General features: G+C 50.4%; 1 protein-coding gene across 5 annotated transcripts in view; it reads right to left on the bottom strand.

Moving 5' to 3' along the window:
• Nucleotides 1–21,801, bottom strand: part of RIMBP2 (RIMS binding protein 2) — a 332,648-nt gene that overhangs the window by 95,877 nt on the left and 214,970 nt on the right. For all 5 annotated transcript variants that reach the window (XM_033220100.1, XM_033220104.1, XM_033220103.1 and 2 more), the window contains exon 4: nucleotides 15,837–15,959. The gene's annotated coding sequence lies outside the window, so the exon portion shown is untranslated. The remainder of the gene's footprint in view (nucleotides 1–15,836; nucleotides 15,960–21,801) is intronic.

Genomic DNA, 21,801 nt, shown 5'->3' with positions numbered 1-21,801 from the left:
TGGTACAGAGGCCAGGTGTGGTAGCTCACGCCTGTAATCCCAGCACTTTGGGAGGCCGAGGCAGGTGGATTGCTTGAGTCCGGAAGTTTGAGACTAGCCTAGCAATATGGCAAAACCCCATATCTACTAAAAATACAAAAAATTTGCCAAGTGTGGTGGCAAACACCTGTAGTCCCAGCTTCTCAGGGGACTGGGGCTCAGGCAGGAGGATGGCTTGAGCCCAGGAGGTTAAGGCTGCAGTGCGCCTAGGAATGCACTGCACTCCAGCCTGGGGGAGAGACTGAGATCCTATCTCAAAACAAAACAAAACAAAACAAAAAAACAAAGTGATCGGCACAGGAACTATGTTTCATGTAAATATCACTAAGTTTTATTTAGGTCTGCCACTTTATGATTTGGCTTCTGTTAGTTCCCTCCCATTTTCATTATTTGATCTCCCCTTTCCTGCCTTCTGTTTTTTTGTTATTTCTTTTTGTTCATTTTGTTTTGTTTTGTTTTTGAGATGGAGTCTCGCTCTGTCACCCAGACTGGAGTGCAATGGCGCGATCTTGGCTCACTGCAACCTCCACCTCCTGGGTTCAAGCAATTCTCACACTTCAGCCTCCCGAGTAGCTGGAATTACAGGCATGTACCACCACGTCTGGTTAATTTTTGTATTTTTAGTAGAGATGGGGTTTCACCATGTTGACCAGGCTAGTCTCAAACTCCTGACCTCAGGTGATCTGCACACCTCAGCCTGCTGGGATTATAGGTGGGAGCCACCACGCCCAGCCTGGTTTTCAATTTTAATGTCTCCACAGAGTGCTGTTCTATATTCTGTGGAGTGCCATTCTATACTCCGCGGAGTGCTGTTCTATGTTCCTCAGAGTGCCGTTCTATGTTCCAGCGGAGGGCTGTTCTTTTTTTTTTTTTTTTTTTTTTTTTGAGACGGAGTCTCGCTCTGTTGCCCGGGCTGGAGTGCAGTGGCCGGATCTCAACTCACTACAAGCTCCGCCTCCTGGGTTCACGCCATTCTCCTGCCTCAGCCTCCCGAGTAGCTGGGACTACAGGCACCGCCACCTCACCCGGCTTGTTTTTTGTATTTTTTTTAGTAGAGACGGGGTTTCACCATGTTAGCCAGGATGGTCTCGATCTCCTGACCTCGTGATCCACCCGTCTCGGCCTCCCAAAGTGCTGGGATTACAGGCTTGAGCCACCGCGCCCGGCCTCGGAGTGCCGTTCTATGTTCCACAGAGTGCTATGTTCCAGGGGAGTGTCATTCTATGTTCCCGCGGAGGGCTGTTCTATATTCCAGAGGAGGGCTGTTTTATGTTCTGCAGTGCCGTTCTGTGTTCCACGGAGGACTGTTCTATGTTCCGGGGAGGACCGTTCTATGTTCCCGTGGAGGGCTGTTCTATGTTCCCGGGAGGGCTGTTCTGTGTTCCCGGGAGGGCTGCTCTATGTTCCGGGGAGTGCTGTTCTATATGTTTTTATGTCACTCTCAGTGGTTGCCCCAGGGAATTCAAAATACATATTTAAATTTAAATAATCTACTCAGAATTAAAACTTGCCCTTCCAAGTGGAATTCTTACATCTTCCATCTATATAACTGAAACCCCATCAGAGTGTTCTCCGTTTTCTTTGAAGCATCATTTATGCATATGAAAGAGCCTACGAGGAGAAAAACAGCCTGGTCTAGCCTGTTCCATTTGCCCGGATATCCGCCCTTTCTGTTGCTCTCCTCTGTACAGTGTTTCCTGAGCACCAGCTGCGTCCAGGTGGCCTGACAGGCGTTGGAGACATGGTGGACACAAAGCTGAGAGGCCCCGGCTTGTGGGGGGCGAACATCCCAGTGGGAAAGACAAGCATCGATCGGGTGAGGATATAAAAATACAAGCTTATGACAGATGGGTAAACCGAGGCTCACGGAGATGACTCAGCCCCTTGTGAGTACATCCCACACTCTGGGACAGAGCACTCATTCTGTATCACTGCGCTGGGGACAGGGACAGAACGATTCAGAAGGACAGACCCTGCCCTGGCCCTCCTGGAGGCCACTCCAGACCCCAGCAAGCGTCAGGCCTGGAAGTTGGCGCCTCCCTGTCACCATGGGTTCTCCCTGCACTGCTCTGCCGCTGCCTCCACACAGTCTCACAGTAAGACGGTGGATGCAAACGTGCTTTGAACGTGCAAAGTAGGGCTGGGCGCAGTGGCTGTAATCCCAGTACTTTAGGAGGCCAAGGCAGGCAGATCATCTGAGGTCAGGAGTTCGAGACCAGCCTGGCCAACATGGTGAAACCCCATCTCTACTCAAAATACAAAAATTAGCCAGGCTTGGTGGTGGGCACCCGTAATCCCAGCTACTCAGGAGGCTGAAGCAGGAGAATCGCTTGAACCCGGGAGGCAGAGGTTGCAGTGAACTGAGATTACCCACTGCACTCCAGCCTGGGCGACAGAGTGAGACGCTGTCTCAAAAAAAAAAAAGAAAGAAAGAAAGAGAGAGATAGAAAAAGAGAAAGAGAGAAAGTGCAAAGTAGGAGTCAGGGAACCCACGGAGGCCTCCGGGACCCACACTCCAGCCCAGTGTGCTGGTTACTTGGGATACCCCTTCCCTGCTGTCCAGAGCACTTGACCGTGTGTGGGAAAGGGATGCGTTCATGACCACTGCGTCCCAAAGTACCACAACTGGCACTCCTGCTTACGACAATGGAAGGTTTCCTCTCACAGCTCTGGAGGACGGAAGGCTGAAATCCAGGTGTCAGCAGGGCCGGCTCCTCTCCTGGAACCTCTGAGGGAGAAGCCGCTCCATGCCCCACTCCAGCTGCTGGTGTGGCTGGTGATCTTTGACCAGAAGACACCTCACTCCCATCCCCTTGGTGTCTCTGTGCCTCTTCTTCTATAAGGACAACAGTCCTTGGGTTTAGGGTCTGCCCTACTCCAGCATGACCTTATCTTGATGACACCTGCAAAGACTCATTTCCAAATAAGGTCATATTCACAAGTACATAGATTTAGGACTTGGGCGTCCTATGGGGAAGCACAGCGGACCCTCTGCATCCCCCAAAATGATGAGGAGAGCTGCTTCACTTGTCCCCATCTGCCTGGATTCATGCCTCTGGACACCTGCCCTGGGCCACGCCCTCAGCCATGCTGGCACATACCCTAGTGGCTCCCGCCTCGGTGCTACCCATTGTCTCCTCTTGCCCCTGTGAGAATTCCCCAGGGACGTTGCTTGGCCAGGCCGTTGTTGTCACATGGGCCTCAGCTGAAGCGTCACCCCTAACAGACATGTGCAGGGTGCCCTGCGCTCCCTTCACCCTTCAGGTAACCCTGGCTTATCATCACCGTCTTCCTCCGTGTCTGAAATTCTTATCTATTTGCTAGATGACCTGATTTTTTTCTGTGCTCCTCCCACCCCAGCAGAAGGTTAAGTTTCATGAAAACAGAAATAAGCTTGGGTTTGCTTCTCATTTTACTCCGAACATCTGGCATGGTAACTGGCTATCCTTCTGTCTATCCTAGTAGATTCCTTTGAGGGTGTGTATCGGCGAAATCGCTCCCAGTATTAGCTATTCTTGATCACCAACCTCTCCAGCACCAGCCACTGTGTTAGATCACTGGGCACATTCTATGCTTTGAACCCTTACATCTAGAAAGGTACTTTATGGCCACTTTAAAGAGGAGAGGATACCACAGTTCCCAGAAATTAGTTCGCTTGATCGCATGTAAACAACTAGTTAACGATCGCATTCAAATTTGAACCCAGACTGTTCTAACTAAAAGCCCAAAGTCTTTGAATTAGGTTAGGCTACTGAAATCAACAGGAATGTCTCCCTAGGGTGGGTGAGGATTCTGCCGCTGACTCATTGGCCCTAAACTGTAAAGCATTGTAGACCATGGCGGAGAGTACGTCCATGCCTGTAGCCATCTGACATGGTTTCGCTGTGCCCCACCCGAGTCTCATCTTGAATAGTAACTCCAGCAATTCCCATGTGTTCTGGGAGGGACCTGGTGGGAGATCATTGGATCATGGGGGCGGTTTCCCCCACACTGTTCTCGTGGTAGTAAGTCTCACCAGAGCTGAAGGTTTTATCAGGGGAAACCCCTTTCCCTTGATTCTCATTCCCTTCTCTTCTCTTGACTGCCACCGCGTGATACATGCTTTTCACCTTCCACCATGATTGTGAGGCCTCCCCAGCCACGTGGAATGGTGAGTCCATTAAACCTCTTTCCCATATAAATTACCCAATCTCGGGTATGTCTTTATTAGCAGCATGAAAACGAACTAATCCACCATCTCACTGTCCTCACTCCGGTCTCAGCAGCCCTGCTGAGCAGCTCTGGGGTAGAGGAGGCTGTGAGGGGGAAGGCTCCAGCCACTTCCTGCAGGAGGGATGCTTCTGTCCATGGGAGACCAGCACACAGTGGCGCCTCATGAAAGCTCATGGCCCCAGCACCCTGAGCCCCCTTCTGTGCCGGGCCCCCAGCAGCTATGGACAGAGCCACTCCCCAGAAAGTGACCACATGATGGTTTCCTGCCTGTGATGGCCTCCTTCACGCACACCTTTCTCTCAGCTGCAGGCTACGCAGAGGAGCCAAGGAGTACCGCGCACCTCTCTGCACGTCGGGACTCCTGTCCTGTCCCTGAGGAGTGGGACCCTCAAGGTGTTCTGCCCAGGCCATCAGACCACAACCGCCCCGACATCACTGAGTGGAGTGAAGAGAGACTGGGATGTGCATCTGGCTCCCCCGACAGGCCCCGCTTCTCACCCTGTGAGTCCACGAGGCCCGCAGCAGCAAAGGGCCATAAACTGGGGGTTTAAAACAGCAGTAACCCATCCTCTCAAGCCCTGGAGGCCGGAAGTCCTCAGTCAAGGTGCGGACGGGGCCACGCACCCTCTGAAGGCTCCAGGGCAGGCTCCTCCCCGCCTCTCCAATCTCCTGGGCACTCCGTGGCTCATGGTCATATCGCTCTGATCTCTGCTTCCATCCATGCGTGGCTTCCTCCCTGAGCATCTGTGCCTCTATCCAAACTCCCCTCTCCTTTCTCTTACAAAGCCTGTCACTGGATGAGGGCCCGCCCTGATGTGTGACCTCACCTTTACCTGCTTACATCTCCAAACACCCTATTTCCAAACTAGGCCCCACACCCAGGTGTGTGGGGAGAGACATGGGGAGAGGCCGATTCAACCCACCCCTCCGTCCAGAAGCTTCTCACCTGCCTTCTGCTCCCTGGGCTCCGTGACCACTGATCCTGCTCACAGCCTCTGGTGGTTGCGCCGGCCCCTGCCTCTAATTGCTTCTAGACTGAGCTCTCTGAAGTTAAACCTTGTGAGTGTGAAGTTAAACCGTTCTTCCCTGCCAGGACTCTAAAATAAAAGCAGCCGTCGCTCTACCACATCTGAAGAACAGAAGCGTCTCACGGGCCACGGAGAAGGGGCTGGAGAGACGCTCTGGCCATTGCTGTGAGTGAAGCCCCATAGACTGCGGTTCCTTTACCCAGGAGCTGGGGAGAGGTTGAGGACCCAGAATGTCTTGAGTATCAGGCAATAGGAACTCACGTGAAAAACACATGAGACTTTTTTTGTTTTGTTTTGTTTTGTTTTGCAGTTAGTAAAAAAGCCCAATGTGTTTTTTACTTGAATCTGAGAAGCTAGAGAATAAAAAGCATTTTGTTTATCACAATGCGCTCACTTCTGATAGGGACCCTGCTTCAGAGGAGTGCTGGATGTTTTGATCAGACTCCTGTGCCAGGACCTAAATGGAGGACTGACTATGAGTTAAATGCAACAAGGAGTGTGGGGTGGAGAAATCCTTGTCCGACACCCGCCCAGGCTGAGGAGATGCTGGAAATCACGAACTCTCCAGTGTTGACTCCCCTTGGAGAGAGTCTGTCTATTCCAGAAAGAAACTGCAGATTGATCTGTAGATGTGACTTTATAGAGTCACCTGTGAGCCCCAGAGAAGTAACCTCTGCAGAGAAGCATCCTGACTCCAGGCCTCTGACTGCCCAGTCATTCTCCACGAAGGCAGCACTGACTCCAGGCCTCCAGTTGCTCAGTCATTCTCTGCGAAGGCAGCAAGTGTCTGCAGTGCTGGTCGGTTCAGCCAGGCAATCTCTCAACCCCTCACTCATTCATGCATGTACTTGCTCAGTTACTAACTCATCGATCAATCAGTATATATCGAGTCCAATCAGTATATATCTGGTCCTTTAGACCAGATGGCCAGGAAAGCAACATGAAACAGGCCCAATAAGCCAGGAATCAGAAATACAACGTGCTGAGGGAAACAGCATTCCAAATTAAAACAAAACAAAACAAAACAAAACAACACTCAGTGCAAATTCCCTGGAGTGGAAATAAGTGAGTATGTTCCAGAAAGACAAAGACAGACAGGGCATGTGGGTACACGGTGGAAGGGGGCACAGGAAGAGTCTAGGCTGAAGGACTAGGTGGGGCCAGAGAGTGCAGGTAGTAGGTTTAGGTTTTTATCTCTGTGCAATGCAAAGCAATTGGTAGGTGTTACACAGGAGAGAGGCATGACTGGATTTCAGTTTTAACGGGGTGGCTGTGGCTGCAGGGTGGAGCAGGGCCTCCAGGGGACACACGGTATTAGGTAGAATGGCCCTGACGGTCGTGGTAAAGGTGACAGATATTGTTAGCAGGTGGCTTAGCAGTGACTAGCTTCACTGCACAGACTTAAGAACAGCCTGTGTCTGTCACTCACTCATTCCGTCCCTAAACATTGATAGTATGGTTTCTCCCTCCCAGGATAGATACTAGGGATACACTGATAAGCAGGAAAAGATATGACATCTCATGGCTTTGTGGGTGACTGGGCTGAGCCACGTGGTTCTCACTTGGGGTCTCCAAGCAGTTGTGCTCAGATGGCAACTTAAGTTGGAGTCATCTGCAGGCTTGGCTGGCTCTTCACTTCCATTCTGCCCTCACCGGGGACAGCTGGAAGAGGGGAGGCAGGTCCACTCCAAGACTACTGAGCTTCTCGTCTCTTGGAAGGCAACGGGACAAACGCAATCTGGACAGCAGACACAGCAAACGCCTAGGCCTGGAGGTAGGATGGGACGTGTCTGCTGGGAGAGCTGAAAGGAGCCGTAAGCCACAGTGAGGAGGAGAAGGGCGGTGGTGGATGAAGCTGGAGAGGCAGCCATGGCCAGATCACACAGGCCTGACCCAAACGGTGTCAGTTTTCAGAATAGAAGTAAACCCCTCACCACTGCTTCTCTTCTGTATCTACAGTCTCTCCAGGCACATACTTTTAAACACCAGCTCTAAGCTGAGGACTCCTAAATGCCCATCTCCAGCCGTATGTCTCCCTAACTCCAGAAGGGGACATCTTCCTGCCTACGTGACTTCTCCCTTTGGATGCTGCGTGGGCATCCCACACCGGGTCCTACGCTGAGCTCTTGACTTCCTCCCACCTCCTCTGGTCCCCTCACCACGCATCCCTGAGTCCTCTGCACGTCATCAATGCCACTTTCTTCTTAATCTTGCTCAGACTACAAGGCCTTCAAATCATCCTTGGATTTTCTTGCTTAAGCCAAAGTCAATCTGTCAGCATCCTGTTACCTCCACCTTCAAACTGCATCAAGAACCTGACAGTTCTCATCGAATCCACCACTCTGGTCCAAGCCTCTACCATCGCTCACCTGGATGATTTCAAAAGCTTTTCTGCAGCTGGTCTCCAAGGATGCCACTTCTCCACAATGGACCCCACACCCCACTACGCATGCCCCTGTGGCATCCCCTCACCTTGAATCCAGACCTACACCTGTCTTCTCTCCAGCAGGACCTGGCAGAAGGGACTTCCAAAGCTGAGTCATAAGTAGCCTTGTAGCTTTTGCTTAGGGCTCGTGAGGTCTTTGCTCTGGGGGGACTCAGCCACTGTGGAGGAATTCTGACCCCGAATCCACCAGGCTGTGAGGAAACCCAAGCTAGCCTGTGGACAGGCCACATGAGGAGAGAAATACCTGGCCTGTCCCCTCTCTTCTAGCCAACTCAGGAGAGGACAACATGCAGGCAAAGAGCCAGCCAAGGCTGCGGATGACTGCAACTTCAGTTGCCATCTAAGCGTAACTATCCAAGAGGAGACCCCAGGTGAGAACCATGTAGCTGCCCAGTCAACCAACACAGCCATGAGACATCAACACAAATCACTCATCTCAGCCACTGAATTTTGGGGTCACATTAGTCCATTCTCACACTGCTATAAAGACATACCTAAAACTGAGTAATTTATGAAGAAAAGAGGTTTAACTGACTCACAGTTCCTCGGGCTGTACAGGAGGCATGGCTGGGGAAGCCTCAGGAAACTTACAGTTATGGCAGAAGGCAAAGGAAATGCAGGCACATCTTCACATGGCAACAGGAAAGAGCATGAAGCAGGAGGGGCTACACACTTCTAAACCAAGAAATCTTGTGAGAACTCACTCACTATCACAAGAACAGCAAGGGGGAAGTCTGCCCACATGATCCAATCATCTGCCACCAGGTCTCTTCCCCCACATTGAGAACTACAATTCAACGTGAGATTTGGGTGGGGACATAGAGCCAAACCACATCAGGGTGCTTTGTGATACAGCAATAGCTAACAGGTGTAGCTCTGTGCGGGTCTTCCTGCACCTCCTCTTGTGTACTACACCTCTACAGAGTTGCAGACATAATTCCTTACAAATTCAGGTTAGATCACATCATTCTGCTGTTGAAACCCTCTAATGGCTTCCGATCTCACTCAGGAAGAAAAGAGCCAACATCCTTATCTTGGCCTTCAAAAGCTTTAAGTGATCTGCTCCAAGTCATCTCCCTCATCTGACCTCATCTTCTAACTGTTTCCCCGCGTTCGTTCTGCTCCTGCTCCTCGGACTTCCACACGCTTCTCAGACACAGCAGGCACTCACCGTCTGCCCCAGGGCCTTTGCACTTCTGCACAGCTCCCTCCCTGGCTTCACCCAGGTCTCTGCTCAAAGGACTCACCACAGTGAGGTCTCCCCAACCACTAAATGTAAACCAGCTCTTCCGTGACTATCACCCTTCATCCCTTCTCACTTCCCCACCTGACCTGCACATTAATTTATCAACTCTCCACCAGGACCAAGGGCATGGATTTAGATCACTTTTTCCAGAAACAAGAAAGTGTTTGACACAAAGTGGTTGCTCAATATTTTTGAATGAATATGTCTTTGGGTGTGGGTCCAACTAGATTTCTTTTTTTTTAAGTTTTATTTTAGGTTCAGGGACACATGTACAGGTTTGTTATATAGGTTTTAATCAGGGCAAGTACTGCAGGCTTTGAAATTCTTCAGGAAGCCAGTGCCTGAGGTGAACAAATCCATTTCCCTTTAAAATCTGCATATCTGGACATACTTTTCTGACTCTTCAAGTGAAAATTACTTGGCAGCCCCCACAATACAGTCAAAAAGGGCTTGAAAAGAACCATGTGGGCCGGATGCAGTGGCTCATACCTGTAATCCCAGCACTTTGAGAGGCCAAGATGGGCACATCACGAGGTCAGGAGTTCGAGACCAGCCTGACCAACATGGTGAAACCACATCTCTACTAAAAATACAAAAATTAGCTGGGCGTGGTGGCGGGCACCTGTAATCCCAGCTACTCAGGAGGCTGAGGCAGGAGAATCACTTGAACGTGGCAGGCGGAGGTTGCAGTGAACCCAGATCATACCACTGCACTCCAGCCTGGGTGACAGAGCGAGACTCCTTCTCAGAGAAAAAACAACAACAAAAAATAAATGAATACACCATGTGTTTCTGTGCATAACCAGTCATGGGCTGCAGGGAAGCAGGGCACGTTGTCTTTAGCTAAACTGGATGATCACTATTAAGACAGACGGCACATCAGCGATATTTGGAAACAAAAAAGCCCGCATATGAATGTGACCAGTGGGCTAATTATCAGTTCAGAGAGGCCCTGAATGCACACTGGCACAGCTCCACAGCTGTTAATTACCTCCATGAACACAGGACAAGCAGTCTTCATTCACAGGCTGCACACCGCCCCCTGCCCCCCAGTCACTTTAGGACGTGGAAGACACAAGATGCGTCAGGTGCGAGATGAGAATGGTGACCACGGGGTTTGGGATGAAAAGCCGTGGTGATGACTGCCTGAGCATCATGCTTTAACCCAAGTGAGCCACTTCTACTGTTCTACTGCACCTGTCATCTACTAATGGAACAACGTGGGTTTCTTGAGGATCAGCCGGGAGGTCCGTAGAGTGGGAACCTGGAGTTCTCCCACCCCGAGGATCCAGGGGTCACTATGCTCGCCATCTCCCACATGTGGTGATGCCCCGACCCTGAGCCGCACATCCCTAGGTTTCCCTGTCGCAGCAGACGACACCATTGCTGCCCAAAAAACTCACGTCCTGACTCCTTCCCGCCTCTCACACTCCACGTCCAGTCCATCAGCAGACCCTGTTGATTCCACCTTGAAGACACACTCCGAGCCTGCACCCTGAGCCTGCGTGCTTCTCCTCACCCTGACTCGGTGGAAGCCCCCATTATCTCACATCAGGACACGGCTCCCAGTGGGGTCCCTGCTTCCACTCCTGATTTTTTCTGTGTGGCCACTGGAGTGACTCTCTACAAAGCAAAGCCAGACACACATCCTCTCTCAATTCCAATGGCATCTGACACAAACGGAGTGCAAAACTATGCCACAGTCGCCCCCTGCATCTGAGGTAGGAAGGTAAGAGATGAGGCTTAGAATTGGGACCAAACAGGACTAGCTAAATCAGGTCCCAGGCAGAAGCACCTTCCCATGAGACGCACCCACAGTGCCATGTCTGTTGACCATTGCCATGGCAACACCCAGAAGTTACTACCCCTTTCCATGGCAATGACCCAGCCATCCAGAAGTTATCACCATTTTCCAATAATTTGCTGCATAACCTGCCCCTTAATTGGCATGTAATTAAAACCTGGCTTAAATCCAACTTCAGAGTCACCTCTGAGCCACTACTCTAGGTGCACGGCCTGTGAGGTAGCCTTGCTCTGCAAGGAGCAGGACCTCTGCCGCTGCTATGCACAGACGCTTCAGTAAAAGCTGCTACCACCACCAGCTTGCCCTTGAATTCTCCCTTGGGCAAAGCCAAGAACCCTCCCAGCCTAAGCCCTGATTTGGGGCTCCCTGCCCTGCACCACATCTACATTCTTGCTGACATGACTTCTTGGCTCCTCTTAGCTGGAGACAGAGTTAACGTCCCTATCCCCTGAAACCAGGCAGACACTGAGCTTTGCTTTGGCCAACAGAATTCAAGAAGTGCCTTGCTCCATTCAAGCCTGGGCCTCATGAGGTCTTCCATGTCTCTGCCTCATTCATGGCCCAACTGTGCCCTGGCCAGAAGCCCTATCTCACCTGATGGAGGAGGGGAGAGCAAGGAGCAAGGTGGTCACCCCAGTCCAACCAACCAAGACCCTCCAGTGGCCACACCCAGGTGCATGTGAGCCCTGGCTGGACCGGAAGAGCTGTTCAGTCCAGTTCAGTCAAGCTGAGAAGCTCCATGCAGCCAACCAGAGGTTTGGGAGCAATGATGGACTGTGACCGCTTCAAGCCCCAGGCTTCAGGATGGTTTGTTATGCAGCCTTGTTGGGACAGGGGATAATACATACAGTTCTACAATTCTTGGAGTTCTGCCTTGGCCTGTAAGACTCTAATTTATTCCCAATCCAGGTTTCATTTTTTTTCCTTCCCTGCCCCTCCCCATTCACTGACTGGCCCACCTTCTTCTCCTTGGACATGTCAGGCGTCCACGCACCCCAGGCCCTCTGCACTCCCCTCTGCCTGGAATGCTCCTCCCTGAACACTGACAGGGCTGCTTCCTCCCTCTGCTCAACATATATGTCTCGGGAAGCCACCTGGACCACTCTTTTAAAGTGCCACCATCAGCAGGAACTGATTTCCTGGTCCTCTACCCAGTTTATTTTTCTGCAAAGCACTGATCACTGCCTGATGTTATATCACATGCATTTGACTTTTTCTTCATTGGGGAGTTGAATGTTGAAGTCTATTTCACTAATTGCTATACCCTTGGTGCCTGCAACAGTGCCTGGTACATAGCGCTCAATGGACCCTTGTGAATGAATGGTTAGTCATACAGTGAGCAACTTGTGGCCCAAGGATGCCACGTGTGTCTCACTATACAGATCTCTGTTTAGATGCACTGATGTATCCCTTTCCCTTGATAGGGATGCTGGGGACAGGGAAATTCCCCAAAAGACAGGGTGGACATGTGGGCAGAGTCTCAATAGACCACCCCACTTGGTTCACCCTCCAGTGCTTTCCCATCTCTTGGTATTTTAGATTCCACAGACCAGGAATGAACGGCTCAGGAATACTACATTTTCTCTTGTTCAAGTCCCATCAAGAAGAACTCAGCTGGGTGCAGTGGCTCACGCCTGTAATCCTAGCACTTTGGGAGGCCGAGGCAGGCTGACCACTTGAGGTCAGGAGTTCAAAACCAGCCTGGCCAACATGGCAAAACCCCATCCCTACTAAAAATATACATACACACAAAAAATAGCTGGGTTTGGTGGTGGGTGCCTGTAATCCCAGCTACTAGGGAGGCTGAGGCAGGAGAATCTCTTGAACCTGGGAGGTGGAGGTTGCAGTGAGTTGAGATCGCGCCATTGCACTCCAGCCAGAACGACAGAGCAAGACTATATCTCAAAAAACAAAACAAAACAAAGAAAAACTCTTCGTGGATTCTTCTTGTATGTGGGGCAATCTAGCCTTAGCGTTCCTCCCCAATTCTCCTTGCTAATGTTGCAAGACAGGCTTGAAAACGCCATATGCCATTAGGCTCTTCTTCTCCAAAGAACTTCCAAAGAAAGAGACTTGGGAAAATTGCTCCTCCATTGCTATGAAAATGTTCCTGACAACAGTTTCTTCTGTATTTTTCTGCATTCTCTAACATAACATTCCGAGTAAGAAAACCATGTCCAGCACCCCATGCTTTGTTTTGCTGGGGAAGCAGTGAGCTTCCTTCCCCGAAGAAGTGAGAATTATGCAATTGTTCATGTTTTCTTTTCTGTCCAGCCTCCCTGGAAACTCAGAGCCAAATGAGAATCTTGGAGTAACCATGTTCAGCCTCCAAGGCAGCATATTTTAGTTCTTTCTTCTCTTTATGCACACATTCTACTTCCTTCCATATCACTTCATTATATTTAATGATTTTGGTAATTAGGACATATTCTTGGAAAGAAGCATAATAAAAACACATTCACAGATAATGAAGTCATCAATTATCATTTTTTTAAGTATGAAAATCAGGAGGGACTCAAATCAGGTTAAATATCACTGCGTGATCCATGCTGGGGGCGCGTCTAGTCAGTTTCAGTATTATTCTTACATGATTGTTTCAGGAACATTCAGCCCCAATTTCAGCCTTATCTATTTCACTGAAAGCTTTTATATTTGGAAGGAAAACCACATCCCTTTCACAATTCAGTCAAACCCAGTGGTGGGTGTGACTTGGTGGCCCTTCAGTCTGCTGTAGGAGACTGATCTGCACATGGTAGAGGGTTTTACATCCCTGGCCTCCCCTTCCCCAGTCATATCAATCAAAAGTGTCCTCAGACATTGCCGAATGTCCCCTGGAGGGCAAGCTGGCCCCACTGAGAACCATCTTTCATGGCTTTTTAATCCAGGGCTCTTCCGCAGGCTGGCATTTCAGGGTCTTTGCTCTGTGCAGGCAAAGGAGAGGGGCTGTGAGCCGGCCCTCAGGCACACTTAGCTGGGAATCCTGCATCACCTGACAGCCTCCCAAGATGGGTCTCTGATCCGGTAGAATCCTCTTTGGCTCTCAGCAAATCAGGTTGACTGAAACTGTGCTGAGGTTCCAATTCCACTCATATTACTGACAACAAAAGAAATCAACGCCAACAACTCAAAGGGCGTGAGGTCAGAAAGGAGGGAAGATGCTGCCTCCCTGGCTTTGAAGGCAGAGTGCGAGGCCCTCAGCAGCCCCTGCAGCTGGCAAGGCAAGGAATGAATTCTCCCCAGAGCTCAGAAAGGCACTCAGTCCTGCCAACACCAGATCATAGCCCTGTGAGGCTCATCTCAGACTTCTGACCTCCAGAACTGAAACAGAATACGTCTACATCACTTTAAGCCACCAAGACACTGTGGGGTCACTCGCTACAGCAGTAATAAGAAACAGATACACGATTTCTGAGCCTCAGTACCACTGACATGTGGGACCAGGTGATAATCTGCTGTAGGAGACTGATCTGCGCGTGGTAGAGGGTTTTACATCCCTGGCCTCCCCTTCCCCAGTCATATCAATCAAAAGTGTCCTCAGACATTGCTGAATGTTCCCTGGAGGGCAAGCTGGCCCCACTGAGAACCATCTTTCATGGCTTTTTAATCCAGCAGACTCTCCGCTAAGCTCCTTCCTCCCAGGGATTCACGGCACACCCTCCAGTAAATTCACTAAGCCCTGAATGTGTGTCCCAGGCGCTAAAGGCAGAGGGTTGGATAAGTCACGGTGTGTGCCCTCAGAAAACTCACAGTCAGTCATCGAGGCAGCTGCTTAAAGAATTATGTGGTAGCACCTCCTCTTTGAGGGTTACGTTCTGAAGACTTAGAGCACACAGGGAGAAGCAGGACAGTCAGCTTGCTGAGAACTGCAGGACCAGCTTGGTCCACATTCAGGGCCGGTAGTCAGAGAATAGGCCACCTTTCTTTGCTCATTGAGATGGAATCATTCTTTTCTCATTGAGATGGAATGCACATGCCATAAAGGTCACCATTTTGGTGTGCAATGACATGGTTTTGGCACATTCACAAAGTTCAGCAGCCGTTATTACCATCTAACTCAAGAACATTTTCATCACTCCAGAAAGAACCTCATATCCCTTAGTGGTCACTCCTCATCCCCATCCCCCCATCCCCTCCACTCCCCCAGCCACCATCCCTGGAGGGGTCACTCCTCATCCCCACCCCCTCCACTGCCCCCACCATCATCCCTGGAGTGGTCACTCCTCATCCCCATCCCCCCACCCTGTCCACTCCCCCACCACCATCCCTGGCAATTACTCAGATGCTCCCCTCAGAGCTCCAAAAGTTTCCCCAAAGAGGCTACAGATGGAGGTAGAATCACTTCTTGATTTAAAGAGTATTTGCAGATGCAGCCTAATCCTGTTTTCTGTAATTGTGAAATGCAAATGACCCTGGTAATATATGTACTGGATCATAGAACTGGAGATGATTTTTTTTTTAATTTTTGTTTAAAAAAGTTTCCTAGAATGAGAATCCAATCAAATTTTAACACTTGGTGAAAAAATTCATTCAGCTTAACTCAGTGGCATCAATAGCAAATCAACCCACTGGCTAAATATTGAAGGAGATCTCAGCTCATCAGGAATGCATGAGGGACATCCAGTTACCTGCACCCCGATAGAGCAACGTTCTGGTTTAGCTATCCTCTTTGTAACAAAGGTCATTAAACGTCCAAGGAGCAGCTTAAAATTCCTGAAGTTTGAAACCCACTGTAGCCACCTCTGGTCTTGAACGTAAACAGACTCCATTTCCATTCAGGAGCGGAGTGCCCGCCACTGCACTCAGCTCAGCTGTGTTTAACATCCTAAGAAATGGAAATGCATAATTGGCTTTATGGGATTGCTTCCAGAAACACTGGAATTTTGTTATTTATTGCTTTTTATACCACAAAAAGGGGGAAAGCAGCCCCAGCATCTCTGAATGTGGATGATGGCTTCCAAAGGAGCTTGATGTAGTTTCTGCTCAGGGGTCCTGTAGCCCCTCTTTCCTCACACTGACCTCACAAAGAGCAGAAGTGGTCCCAAATGCAGAAAGCTAACCTACCTTCAGGACCTGTTCTAGGTTCTCCAGCTTGGCTTGGAGCTGGTGTTTCTCCTTCACGGCCAAATCGCGCTCTCTGGTCAAGAGGGTGAGTGGGTGGTTGAGATGCACATACTCTGCCTTCACCTGCAAGTGGAAGGAATGGAGACAAGGAGGTTATCACAACCTGCCTAAGAGCTGGAGCAGGCATCTGCCCCCAGCTGATATCCATTGCTTCCTCTTTAGGAGGAAAATCTTCAGTTTCCTCTTAGAGGATTCTTCCCTTCCTCCTTCTCCATCATGGACTGGGTCCACTCCTACTAGGGGTCACTACACATGACCAAGGGCTGACCAATCAGCAGACGACCTCCATCTTCCTCCCGCCCACTTCCACCACAGCCTCAGTGATTGGTTCAGGGTTGCAAATGTACCACAGGCCTGGCCAATCAGTGTAATCTCATCTCCTGGATGTAGTGATTGGTTGGGGAAGTCACATGACCCAATTGCATTCTGGGGGAATGAGATCCTGTACTAGTATAGGAACCCAGAAGAACTCTCCCTTTTGCCCACTGGACTTGGAAAGTTAAAGACAAAAAGCTGGAACTACTGTGGCCTTGTCATCACGAGGGAAGAACCCATCTGAGAACAGAGCCAATGAGATAAATGCAGAGACGCAGAGGGAAAAGCAGGATCCCCTATGGCATCATTTGAGCACCCAGATCAAGCTGAGCCTGAAGCTAATTATCTTTTCCTTTTCAGTCACTTGGACCAATAGATTCTCCTTGTTTGCTTACACCAATTTGAATCGTCTGTCCCCTGTAACTATGAGAGCCCTAACAGATACAAGTGTTTTCCCATTGTCTAAGCATATTCTTGTCTAAAAGTTTTACCTCATCTTAAAAGTGAATAAAAATGCCAATGAAATTCCACATGAACTAGAATGCATTCCCCCAATAAATCCAAAAACCACATAAATTCCATTCTTAGGCCACAACCCCCAGGGCCAAGCTACAAGCTTATTGGGAAGGGAGGCGCCATGTTCAGTCTCTCTCCTCTTCGAAACAGGTAAGGGGATGCTGTCAATGAAAGAAGTCACCATGGTTCCTTTCCCATTCATTTTCATTGTGGAGGCAACATATTTTAACCCAACAGCAGCCTTGTAATTTCTTTACCTCCTCCCCAAGTCTTATGATGTGAATTATGGCTTCAATAACAGACTAACACAATGCCACGCTTGTCAGCTGCAGAAGTCCTTTCTATTTCAAATACTTTCTGTACTGAGTGTTAGTTTAACCTGACAACTTCTGGGGCACCAAAAGAAAGGCAGGCACCCACTTGGCATTCCCACATCGGAACAGGGTTATAGGAAAGCTGTTATTAAGAGGTCATAGAGAGGTTTCATTCGAAGGAATATTTTAATGCCATTTTGCTGCAGTGTGATGTTATCAGGCAATGAACTTAGAGAAATAATCCAAATGCCCCCGGTGAAAATGTCACGACGTATTTGAATTAAACCATCCTCACTTCTGAACCTCAATACCCCGGGGTGCAGGTTTGCAGAAAGCATCACTTTCTTGCATCATAGCTGTTCAAGAACATTAGGACTTGGGAGTCATGCTTGAATGCTCCTAAATTCAGTCTCACACAGCAACCAGCACCATCTTTCTGAAATACCTGCCAGATCTTGCCTCTCCCTGCTTGAAACCTTCTATGGTTTCCACAGAATTTAGAATAAAATCCAAACTCCTTGGTGGTCTAAAAGCCCCACCCACCTGCTACCCTGTTGCCACCATGCTGGGGACACCCTGGCCTCCTTCTGTCCCTTAAACAGGTCAAGCTTCTTCCCACCCCAGAACCCTTGCACCTGCTGATTCCATTGCCTGCAGATCTCTACCCCGCCCTGCCCCAGTCTGCTCAGGTCTGGCTCCTTCTCATTTGGTGCAACCTCGACAGGCCTTTCCAACCCTTGCAAGGTGACGAAACCCTTGTCTCCACTCCCCGCCTCCATGCCCCTCCCTCTCACCGTCATGCTTCAGTGTCCACGTGTGTTCCAGAAGTTTTCTTCTGCCATGCAATTTCCCATCGTCAGAGCCCAGAGGACCGCCTGGCAGGGAGTCAGTGGTCAAGCAAGATTTTTGTACTAATGGAATGGTGTTGAGGAAAGTTCCAAGATTGGAAAGGAGGCCCTGGCTCCTGGGTGGACTACTGCTGTTAACTCTCCCAGACCCAGGCCCCACCATCATCCATCCCTCTTTGTGTCCCAAGAGGCTCATCCTCACGGCCTGCACCCCCCGTACCATCCCCGCTTCTAATCAGCTTGCCTAGTGGAAGACATGACCGAGAAACAATGGATCAGCATGACCCCTGGCCCCCGGCCCTCCCCACCAGCCTGCAGGGATTACTCTGAGTTGCTCCCCTTAGAAAGACCGCTGGTGAGCCTGGCCCTTGGCTGGAGGCCTGGGAACTGCGATTTGGGGAGAATTCCTACATTCCCTAATCGATTAGTGCGGCTTACCGCATCTAGGCCACTTGAACAAGACAGTTTGTGCCGAACACCTTTCCTTCTGGGCGTCTGGAATTTTGGTATGTGCTGGACAGAGAGTGCCCATGTGACCAGGTCCCCATAAAAACTCTGGTTGCTGAGTCTTTAATGGGCTTCCCTGATAGATGACATTTCACACACATCGCAGCTTGCAGCTGTGGGTCCACTAAGTGTCCTGTGTGATTCTGGGGAATCCTCTTGGGAGACGACCTGGAGAGCCTGTACCTGGTCTCCCCCTGGCTTCATCCTGTGTGCCCTCTCCCTTTGCCACCTGTGCGGTGTGTCCTTTTGCTGTAATAAGTCACAGCCCTGAGGGCGGCTGCACACTGAGCCCTGCAAGTCCTCCCACTGGGTTGTGGAACTGGGGTAACCCCCAACAGTGTCCTTCTATGGGGAGGGCCTCTCCCACACCCTTCTCCCCATACCCATAGCAGGTGGCCACGGTGCCCAGCCTCTGCTGGTCTCAGACTCCCAACCCCCTTTGCAGGTGTCCTGCCCCCTGCCCCCTGGCCCCTGCAACACCACCCACACCTTTGCTAGTACTTTATTTTCTAAACTCTGCTCCATCCTCCAGTTTGCAAATGCTGTCTATTTGCTTTTGTGACCCTGATGGGTAAAATCTCCAAAGAAAAAGAACATTAACAGCCCAAAAGCAACATGATGACTCAGAGGCTCCCTACGTAAGGAGTTCCTAGTTTGGAGAGGAATTGATTCAGACTCATGCTTCACAGAGAAGCCAACTTGGGTTTCAGGCTCCATGTGCAGAACCCAGCATGAAGATGCATTTATTATCCAGCTTTTTATAAGAGCACGGGACAGTCAGGAATTGCCCTCTAGGGGGCAGCATCCAGTGCTTTGGTCAAGAACAGACAACCTCCAACCTATGGACAGGCCACCATTCCAGTGTGAACCTGGAAAGAAATTACCGAGCACCGGTACGCATTCTCCCCCGGGCATGTCACAAACGGTGGCCAGAAGCTAGAGAGTCCAGCTGGCCCCTAAATCCTATTTGTTCCACAATGGAGCTAAAAGGGAGCTAAATTTAACACAGTAGAGTGGAAACACTGTGTTTCTGCAGTGGACAATATGGTGGTAATTGCAGTGATTTAACAGAAGGCAATAATGTTGGGGGAACAAATGGATCTGTTGGCCTTGAGGTGATGCTCATAAGCAAAGTAAAAGAAAAGAAGTTCTCGGAGGAAGGTGAAGAGTCCAGGCAGAGTCTACGGAGGACCTTGGGGGCAAGTCAATGACATTTACTCTTTCTTTTTTTTTTTTTTGAGATGGAGTCTCGCTCTGTCACCCAGGCTGAGTGCAGTGATGCAATCTCAGCTCACTGCAACCTCCACCTCCTGAGTTCAAGGTATTCTCGTGCCTTAGCCTCCCAAATAACTGGGGTTACAGGTGCACACCACCATGCCTGGCTAATTTTTGCATTTTTAGTAGAGACAAGGTTTTGTCATGTTGGCCAGGCTGGTCTTGAACTCCTGACCTCAAGTGATCTGCCTGCCTCGGCCTCCTGAAGTGCTGGAATTACAGATGTGAGCCACCGTGCCCAGCCGATATTTACTCTTTCGTGGACCTCATCTCATGCCACAATTATGGTTTTGCATTTCTTTGACTTACAGTTCCCCATAGTGTCATCTTTTTGTTTACCAGAACGATGAAGGCCACGGCTCTGGTTCACAACAAGGAGAGGGTGTGTGGACAAGGAGAGGGGAGGGAGAACCAAAGAGACTGATTTCCTGGATGTATAATGCCTGAGTAATGGCCCCACACGAAGATGCCCACATCCAAATTCCTAAAGCCACTTTTCGCGGCCGAACGGACCCTGAGGATGAGATTGTGTGGAGGGTCCTGAGAGTGGGAGAGCATGGGGGTTATCCAGATGGGCTCTATGTAATCACAGAGCCCTCATCAGGAAAAGTAGAGTCAGACACGAAAAAGAGAGAGCTTGGACAATGCTCTGCTGTCAGCTTTGAAGATCAGGGAAGGAAGCCAAAATAAGGCAAGAGGAGAGACTCTACCCCAGAGCCTCAGGAAAGCACACAGGCCTGCTGACATCTTGACTTTAGGACTTAAGACCTGCAGAGTGCTGAGACACGATGGAGTGTTTGTGGGAGTCTGTCGCAGCAGCAATAAGGCAACTGATGTGGAAGTCAGCTAGACGGCAGTCCTCATCACTGCAAGCATGCATTGAATTGTCACTCTGCGCCAGCAACTGGCATCTATCCCTGGAAAGCCTAAGCCCCAGTGAGCTGGGCCCCACTCCTCCTTATCCCCCAAGTCAAGGTTTGTCACCTCCTCTCCTGGTGCAGCCCCCAGGGCTTCAGTTGCCCCACTGGCTCCTCTAACCCTGCCTGCACCTCCCTAAGAATGCTTAGCAACCCTCCTCAATTGCTTTTGGGGGATGTGCCATATCTCTCCTGCTGGGACCAGACCGAGACCGTCTGTGACATGGTTCTGATGAACCTGGAGCAGAAATCTCTGGAGGACAATGACCTTTCATGAAACAGAGCTTCGTGAGAAAAGCTTCAGCCCCTCTTCCTCCCGCCACGGTGGGGATGCGATCCTTCGAGATGGAACGCCACCTGTCGCGGTGTCACGGAAGCCACCCTCCACACACGTCACTGCTGGACAGGAGCCCCCGGGCCCTCGCTCCTTCTCTAGGCAGCTGCCTCTGGCCGGGCTTCCTGAACACGATACTGCCCCTCGTGTGTAAGCCACCAAGCTCAGGCTTCTGTGAGGGCAGCTGGAAATAACCCCAGCTGACAAACCTGGAGAAGGGGGCGTTCTCTAATTCAGCAGCCACCGGTCCCACCTGGATAGAGGACTGATGGCGCTGAATTAAAACACAATAAATATCGGCTCCAATGGGCCACTCAAATGCTCACACCTGGGGCCGGTGGCCCAGAAGAGAGCCTGGCAGTTTCCTCTCTGCTCGGTTGGCCTTTGCAGCCCAGCTCATGCCAGGAGTCTTGGTGGACGGGCCCTTAGCTGACAGATGCCCCGGCCTCTGGCTCCGAAGAACACAGGGGTGCAGGGATCCCCACTGCATTGAGGTCTCTGCCTCAAAGTCCATCACTATTTTTTTTTTTTCTTGAGAGAGCCTGACTCTGTCACCCAGGCTGGAGTGCAGTAGCGTGATCTCGGGTCACTGCAACCTCTACCTCCTGGGTTCAAGAGATTCTCATGCCTCAGCCTCCCGAGTAGCTGGGATTACAGGCATGCTCCACCATGCCCAGCCAATTTTTGTATTTTTAGTAGAGACGGGGTTTCTCCATGTTGGCCAGGCTGGTCTCAAACTCTTGACCTCAGGTGATCCATGTGCCTTGGCCTCCCAAAGTGTTGGGATTACAGGTGTGAGCCACTGAGTCCGGCCTGGGTCCCTGTCCCATTGCTGGCGTGAGCCACCACACCCGACCTGGGTCCCTGTTCCGTTGCTCT

Source organism: Trachypithecus francoisi, unplaced genomic scaffold (genome assembly GCF_009764315.1).
Source record: "Trachypithecus francoisi isolate TF-2019V2 unplaced genomic scaffold, Tfra_2.0 Lachesis_group11, whole genome shotgun sequence".
NCBI lineage: Eukaryota > Metazoa > Chordata > Mammalia > Primates > Cercopithecidae > Trachypithecus > Trachypithecus francoisi.
This window is presented reverse-complemented; position numbering and strand designations above follow the sequence as displayed.